This window comes from Vicia villosa, linkage group LG5 (assembly GCF_029867415.1).
Source record: "Vicia villosa cultivar HV-30 ecotype Madison, WI linkage group LG5, Vvil1.0, whole genome shotgun sequence".
Classification (NCBI taxonomy): domain Eukaryota; kingdom Viridiplantae; phylum Streptophyta; class Magnoliopsida; order Fabales; family Fabaceae; genus Vicia; species Vicia villosa.
The window spans coordinates 2,884,090-2,890,089 of NC_081184.1; positions in this window are offsets into that span (position 1 = coordinate 2,884,090).

A 6,000-nucleotide genomic window follows, 5' to 3' on the forward strand; every position below is an offset into this window, starting at 1 on the left:
TCACATGCTATTTTGTATGCTATCTACCTTTTCAAATCCAAATGCTAACCAACCATATAATTCTTACCAGTTACAAGTTATGTTCTAAGACCAATTAAAAAAGATGGCTGCGCTTCACCTTTATACTGCACCTTTATACTTTCACTTTTCCACTCAGTTAATATTTGATCTTATTCTTCATGACCTAGAAAGTGAAATATTTGTTGTTCTTTTTTCTTATCAAATTTGGGATAATCTTTTAATTATTCTTGAACACTATATATATGTTTTTACTTTACTTTAAGTGGATCTCCTTAGTTTAAGTTTATTTTATCATAAAAATTGTAGATTTATTTAAAAAAATATATATAATTTTTTAGAGTATTTTGTTATAATGTCCCATAAAGACCAAGATCCTTATGTCTATTGTGTTTTACACATTTTAGTGTTTCTTAAAACCACTTGACACAAGAAATCTATCAGGTGTCATTTTTTAAGCAGGATGGAAACCTTATTAAGTTTATGAGTTTTAGCCTCATTATTTGATTCTTATATAAAACTGAATTTTGAAAGTTATAAGAATGTATAGAACCTACTTAGTGATCCTTTCTCATGTTTTTTTTTTTTGACAGGTTGAATTATGGCTTTATTGCATAAAAAGATCACTGCGAAGCTTTGATCGTAAATAAATAGTATTCAATAAATAGAAAGAGAGGAGACTTTGGATGAACTGAAAAGTAATTTCTTCTTTTGCTTGAAGGATTCTAAATAGATAGTATTCAATATTTTTTTTCAACTGATATAAATGAGATTAATCTTCATATTACAACTATGCACTATGATTGTCAAAATATCTCCCCTATTTATGTGGGACTAATTCATTTTTTACACTTATACACAAAGTTTGGCTAATAAATAAATTAATTGAAATACAATTATATAATAATTACTTATTTGGTTAATGCAGTTCAGTCTATATAATAATTATTTATTTTATAAATAAAAAATTTATTTTAAATTTAGATTTGCATTTAATTGTATTTTATACGATAATTATTCATATTATAATAATATTAATAGTAAATAAATAAATATTTAATTGCAATACTTTATCAAAAATATTTAAACTTTTAATTGCACGGGTCACTAGCACCATAATACTTAATTTTTTGAACTGATCAAGCCTTATCAAATGATCATAAGATATGAAAGAATTTATTTGTGCGGATGCATAGGTCGCTATCACTATAATATTTAATTTTTTTGAAATGATCAAGCCTTATCAAATCATCTAAGATATAAATGAAGGCACCCGTGCGGACGCACGGGTTTTCTACTAGTAGTCAAATAGAATCATGTTTTTCGTGTTTTATTGATTTGATTAATAAATTTTAGATATAACTGTATAACAAATTTAGTTTAATAAAATATGATAAGTAGTCAGTTTTCTAAGAAGTCCTTTAGTTGTAAGTTTATCCTTCAATGTTGAAGTACTCAGTTTGAGATTTGGCATTAAAAAAAATGAAAAGTATGATATTATTTTAACTAAAAAATTTAATAAATGAGAAGAAAGAAAAAAAATGAGAAAGAGATTATAATGGGAAAAAATATAGATTAAAATTATTGTTTGGTAAAAGAAAAATGAAATAAATATCTTTTTAATTTCATTCACGCATAGGATCTGATCTTTTTTTTTCTTTCTAAATTGTGATGACTAGCGGAAGGGTACTTAGTAGCATCATAGGACAAATCCATATAGTCTTTATCTATGGGTAGCAAATCCATAATCATATCATACTGGCCTATGAGTTAACTAAAGGGTATACTAGAAAGACTGGAATCCTTATAAGTATGCTACAGATTGATCTTCAAAAAGAATATAACATGGTGGATTGGAATGCTATGGAGTGTATTCTGAGGAAAATTGGCCTTCCAAACTAATTTGTAGCTTGGATTATGCTTGTTGTAACATCTGTGTCATATAGGATCAATATCAATGGGCAATACTCCTCATGTATCCTGACCAGAAGAGGGATCAGGAAAGGATCCCATATCCTATTAAGTGCATTTATGAGAACCAAGGGGGCCCCTACGTCTTACGCGGGCACGAAAGTAGCAGCCGAGGTGTCCTTCTTTTTAAGTGCATATGTGAGAAGAAAGAAAGTTAACAAATAAAAGGAAGTACAAATGTCAAGACACATATTAATGTTTAACCTTCTTGGAGAAGTGGTCTTGGGACCAAAATCGTCTCCTACTATCAAGACACATGGTTGGCTCTGCGGAAAGGGGCAGAACACCTCAAAATTCAACATGAGCTAGGGGAGGAAAGAGAGTAACAAAGAAATATTCAGCCTTGAAGTATTTTCAACTCTCAGAGTAAACAAGAAATACTTTATTTTTGGCACGATAGAGAGAAACGAGACCATAACTTTCGTCCCCCTTCGAGACAAGGTTAACCTCGAAGAGATGGACAGAGAGGTTTGTGGAGGTCGAACCCATGTCTCCCTAGTATTCATAGCAATAATAGAAATCCCTCAGAAATCTCCAAGCCCAGAGATGAAGCTACGAGGGAGGGATGTGAAGATGGTCTAACACCTCCTTTTCAAAGGAAGTCAACAGAAGTCGGACCCCTAATGTCTCAAAATGCAGTCGTAGAAAGGAATAGAAGACCCTTTGAACTTGTTGCACACCCATCTGTCAACAGATATGGCTGAGATTGCCCATTCATAGCAAGATCCCACCTCGAAGGAGGCCGTCACCACTTTAGCCTCTTATGTATAGCTAGAAGGTGCTTCCAAATATTTTGGGTCCACCCAGAAGTAATCTTCTATATTTGTCTGCGCCATCAGGTTCCCTGAATTATTAGATCGCATGCCTGTATTGCAAATAAAATCAGACAAATTCGCAACCAAAAGTCTTTGGTAAAAAGGGTTTTTCCCTTAAACCAGATCAATTGTGGTTGAGGATGGAGCGAAGACGATGACATACATGTAAAGGGTAATGAAAGAGAAACGCAAAGTCCAAAGATTGGAGCAAGAGAATCTATAGCTAAGCTCGAAATGAGGAACTAAGTGGCGAGTAATAGGAAGGTGAAATGAAGTTGGGGGAACACCACCTTTTATAAAAGAATCAGTCAAAAATCAACGGGCCGAATCAAAGGCAGAGGAAAGATCCAAGGGAAGCAAGGTTACAATCTCATCATGCATAAAAAAAGTCAAAAACACTAAAGTACCTTAAGTAGGGGAATCATTCCATGGCCTACATACCTAAGTCACATGCTTGGTTCAAAGAACAAAACATTTCAGCAGTAAGGAAAAATTTAAAACACTTGTCTCCCACTACTTTTTCAACTAACTCCAAGCATTTCACTTCCAGTCCGAATCAGACGAAATCCTCCGAGGTTAGTCGCAATCGATAAAGGCTTCTCAAACTCCCCCCAATGCCCTACAAAGCCTTGGGTGTAACTCTTATGAGCCAACGAAAGAACCATAATGGCTAAGGACCAAATCCATTCCACTTGACCCAAGGTACATTCTCCGATCTCCACTTTGACTACACTTATTTTGAATCTTGAACTGACTTAGGTGTTGGAGTTCTAACCTTGTAGGTCCGCCCCCACGTTGCTGTATTAGAGGTCAGCAGCACCTCTCAGGACAATCCTTTTTTTTTAAAGTGATTGATTTTTTGACAATTAAAACATTTTACCTTTGATTTGTCAAACCTCTTTGATTTGGATATCGTTTCCTCATCTTGACACACTTAAGCCTTCACCACTATCTTCAATCTTCAAATTTTTTGCCTTTGGAAATTCTTTGGATTTTACCGTCGTCTGGACTTCATCCAAAGTGATATCACATTTCTTACCATAAAGAATGTCATCCTTAAAGTGCTCAAAGGATATGGGTGATGAACTAAACAAGAGTAAAGTCTTGTCCTCATCATCAATCTTCACTTCAATATTCTCAAGATCTCCAATAATTTTGTGAAATTCTGCTCCATTATAGATTTGTTCTCCACTATTCAAAATGAATATAGTTGTTGTTTCAAACACAACTTGTGCGCCAAAGTTGTCATATACAATTATTTAAGTTTTTCCCACATAGCAACTGCAGTTTTCTCCCTAGCGGCTTCTCTTAAAAATTTATCCCCGAGGAACAAGATAATGGCACTGACCTTATCCACCATCTCGGTCTTCGATGCATGTGTAAGCGCTGCAATCCTCACTTCCTCACCCTTCAAAGCATGAATACACTTCTTTTGTATTAAAATTGCTTGCATATTTACTTTCCACAAACCAAAGTCGTTGTTTTTGAAAAATTTCTCGATCTCCAATCTACCCATGGCGCTCGTTTGTAAATGATACTCCTTTGCCCCATGATAGGCGCTACTTGTTGTGAATACCAACAATGTTCAATTTCAATTAACACTTTGATATGTGAGACAAAAAAACAATAGTAACCAAAATGAACAGCCTTCAGAACTAATAACCATTAAACATAAATTATAACATAATAAAATGAAAGAAAAAAACGAAAGGTTTGTTTATCCAGTTCGATCAAAAGATCTACTCTAAGGGAGAGAGTAGCTCTCCAATTCACTATACTCAGACAGTTGTTACAAGAGATTACATGAGGTACAAGAAAATAACCTTTGTCTTTAGAGTTTCCAAGAACAACCTTGAAGGCTCCCAAGAACTAACCCCTATTTTCTACCCAAGTGTTTTTCAATTTCTCCAACTCTCAATATATGAATCACTCAAACCTAATATTTATAAGTATTTCTCAATCCCCTTAGATAGCTCCAAAGATTTCCCAGAACCTTTGCATTTCTAAATTTTCCCTTATGAAGACCATAAACCCTATAAACCCTAAGATTGTCACACTTTCAAACAACAAAGATATCCAATATTTATTAGAATAAAATATTATTAATATCTTATAATATATTTTATATTAATTTAGACTATTTCTAAATATATATATATATATATATATATATATATATATATATATATATATATATATATATATATATATATATATATATATATATATATATATCCAATATTTTAACATTAAACAACGGATCCGCAAATCGAACCGGTCAAATCTGAAATCTGCGAACCGCCCAAACTAGACATTATTGTTGCTTTTTTAGCTTCCTGATTTTTTACAATCTCGAAATATATTTTGTTTCTCTTAATCAACAAAGGTTTTAAGACATATTTCAACAAAGGAATAATAACCTAATCATGCAACACAATAGTTTAGATAATTTCAACAATGTCCCTTTTTCGTAAAATCTAAATGAAAAAAAAAAAGATTAAAATAAAATCTTAAAATTATAAAAATGTAGTTTAGGGAAGCGACACTCAAGTAAAAAACGAGTTATTAAATATGTAGTGTAGGGAAGCGACACTTAAGTCCTATGGAAGAGACTTTCAATAAATTATCTAAATTTAGAGTCAATAACGTTAAAGGGTTTTTTCTTCAAGTTTGAACATTTTCTGAAAATTTAATTTAAAATACGTATGAGTAAAAATCGATCGATCCACTGAATTGACAATTCTGACCTATCGATTCTAGGGTTCAATATCTAGTTTTGATTCTATTCCTGTTTAACTTTAGAGTAAATTAAGCAAGTGTGTATCAACCCTAAAGAAATTTTGAGTTTCTGTTATCAAATAAACATCAAATTTGATAGTGAGCTATAATTGAACAATCAAGCGTCACAAAATTATAACATATCGAATATGCCCAATGGAACTGAGTTCTGTCATCAAAATTCTATTAATTCTATTGACATTTAAATTAAACATTAGAATACAAATACAATTAAAGAGAAAAACTATATTAACTATGATTCCTTGGTGTTGTTGTATAAGTGACTTTAATTCTACCATTGGTGCACATCAGCATAAATAATCTCATTATACTCAAATAGTTTTTATTAAAGATTACATCACTAGTCTAACTCAAATAACTTGATCCACATCCCCATTAGATAAACAATATTACACAA